This window comes from Silene latifolia, chromosome 9 (assembly GCF_048544455.1).
Source record: "Silene latifolia isolate original U9 population chromosome 9, ASM4854445v1, whole genome shotgun sequence".
NCBI lineage: Eukaryota > Viridiplantae > Streptophyta > Magnoliopsida > Caryophyllales > Caryophyllaceae > Silene > Silene latifolia.
In genome coordinates, this window is record NC_133534.1 from 110,174,312 (window position 1) to 110,177,253 (window position 2,942).

General features: G+C 44.2%; 1 non-coding gene across 1 annotated transcript; it reads left to right on the forward strand.

Annotated features, from left to right (window-relative positions):
* Window positions 1-2,454: 2,454 nt before the first annotated feature.
* LOC141603269 (small nucleolar RNA R71) lies at window positions 2,455-2,563 on the forward strand. The gene has a single exon (XR_012525158.1). It is a non-coding gene; the product is annotated as a small nucleolar RNA R71 (small nucleolar RNA).
* The last annotated feature ends 379 nt before the right edge of the window (window positions 2,564-2,942 follow it).

The window sequence follows — 2,942 nt, forward strand, 5'->3', positions numbered from 1 at the left end:
CTTCACCGTGCCACAAGAAATGCGGCCTCTCTACATCAGAATGGGTCTTTTCCTCATCATCATCATCAAAACCGTCCAAAAATTTCTCATCAATTTCTGGAGAAGGCGACAAGCGCCCCCCGAACCCTATCGGGGTGACAACCAGTGGCTCCTGTTCATCACGATGCGGCGGTTCGCCCCCCGGAGTAGAGGTACTAGAAAGAGCATCAGCAGCAGACATGGTGGCAACAATTAATTAACAAGTAAAAAGTTGGGGAAGAATTTGTTTGTTTACCTTGAAATAAAGTGTTACACCGAGTAACGCTTCGAAAACTAGAGAGAAGTTTCTTCGAAAAACGAGAGAGAGGAAATTTTTTGAAAAAAATGAAGTTTGATGGTCAAAATGAGGGGCATACTGCTCTATTTATAGAGCAAAGCCCATTCAGTGGACCAATCAGAGCAAAGCCCATGAAGCGTCCACTAATCAGTACCAGGCCACGTGTCAAGCATGCAGCCACGGAATATCAATCGATATACAGTGACAAATCTTCTTCGACACACTCCTTGGTATCTACTTGCTAACGGCCAGCTGATCAACCAAGCTTGGCAGCCCCGGCCGGGGGCAATCAAAAGCACACGGCACTCTCAACCTTGGTCTCGGCCAGCGCCATTTTCTTTTCCACATTCGATGTCCATTACACAACAATGTGGAGGGGGATATGGTACGGCCTGAACAGGACCAAGCCGAGGAAGAAGTTCGACATGCGCAGAATACGCTCAACACTCATCGAAGGTCCATACCACGGCATAGACTACGCTGGGGGCAAATTGATGGGGCATATTTCGCACCACGACCAAGTCAACACATTGAGCAAGGTCAAAGCTAAAAGACAGCAAGTCAACACATTAATGACCCTAACCGACAAGGGTGCGTCGGCTGTCACTTGGGTCTCGGCTAGGCAACTAGCCGGCCGAGAGACATATCCGCGTACTCACATCCAGTCCCCTCGGCGTGGAGTCAACCAGGCCTGCCGGCCTGCCATGGGTCCCTCGGCCGAGGATAAGACAATTTTTCCACCTACTATGCCACTTGGCCACTACGTGACAAAATGTGAAAGTCTATAAATACTCCACTTCTCTCATTGAGAAGAGGATCCGAAAAACAACTGAAAATCTGGTATAAACTCCCTTATCTCTCTACAATATACTTTGCCAAGTTAACACACAACTTATCTCTTTAAGTTTACTGACTTGAGCATCGGAGTGAGTACGCTCGGTACCAAGCCGAGCCCTTAGTTTGTTCATCTTTACAGGAGAGAGCGAAAGGAAGAGACAAGCAACGACGTCATTCTACAAGTTTAAGTGGTCATAATCCTGCTCCGGAAATTACACCCGGAACATGAGCTTTTGCCAATCTATGAGGGAACTTGATCATCTTTTTTTGGAGGATCTTCCTTCATATCTTCCACAACTATGGGTTCATCACCTTTCTTTTGTTCATTAACCTTTGTGTCGCCAACAACGTCATCATTCTTCTTACCAACTACCTCATCATCAATGTTAGGCATAGGAGGCTCCTTGTATTGAGTACCACTTCTTAATGTGATAGCATTTGCGGTGTCATGAGGTTGTTCTCCTTGAGGTGGGAGTTGACCTTGTTGTCTTTAGGCATTGGAAGTAGCAAGTTGAGCCATTTGGGTTTAAAGCATTTTGATGGCCGCATCCTTAGCTTGATCACTCTTTTGCATTTGGGTTTGCGACTGGTTGAACATGTTCTCTTGATTCTTGGTCATTTGCATTATCAAAGCCTCAAGCTTATCCCCACCTTGGTTATTTTGTTGGTAATTTGATGGTTGACCTTGAGCTTATTGGTATTGAAAAGGTTGTTGGAACCCTTTTAGGATTGAAGGTCTATGACTTTGAAAACCCGGTGGAGTGACTTAAGCTTGCCTTTGTTGTTGTGGCACATTTTGGATTTGATGTTGTGGATTTAGAACATTGGTGGTGCTCTTGTAGGACATACATGGATGGTACTTCATGCTTTCATTGTAGGTGTTGGAGAAGGGGTTGTTATTTTGCTTAAAACTTTGATAGGCATTCACTTGATCAATTGTACCCTTACACTCTTGTACACCATATCCCGCACTTCCACAAGCTTCACACACAATGATTTAGCTAGTAACATTGACTTGTTCATAGGATTGCGATGAACTTGATCCTCGATTTTCAACTTGTTGTTGAAGAAGAGCCACTTGAGCCTTTAAAAGAGAGATGCTTGTATCCTCTTACTTGGTCTTCAATGGATCATTTCGGGAATTTCCATATTAGGAATCGTGTACTGCCATAGATTCAATGGTAGCATGAGCAAGTTTCGTATCAATTTAGTCGAATCTCCCATTGTTAGCGGAGTCTAAAATTTGTCGAGGCTCGGCACACCAACCATTGTAGAATGTGATGGCAAGGAACCATGGATCCAACACATGATGAGGGCATTGTCTTTGCAACTCTTTATATCTCTCCCATGTCTCATGCAAGCTTTCATTACCATTTTGACGAAATCGCGTGATTTGGCTTCTCAATTGTTGGGTCTTTTCCCGTGGGAAATATTTTTGAAAAAATGCAAGAGCCAATGAATCCCAATCGGTTATCTCCATTGTGGTCTTGTCAAGGCTATTAATCCACAACTTGGCCTTGTCCCTCAAAGAAAAAGGGAAAAGTATCTCCCTAATTCCAGCTTGTGTCACCCCATGTTGCCTAATCATCGAGCAGTAGTCACAAAAATTCGGAATGTGCATGTTGGGGTCTTCCAACGGGCCTCCACCAAATTGTTTTCTCTCGACAAGGCTAATAAAGGCCGGCTTGATCTAAAAATCTGCAGCTCCAATTTGGGTAGTGACAATACCTCTAGGAAGCATCTTCTTGATTGTTGGTTGTGAACTAGAAGCTTCATATTCCTCAATAAT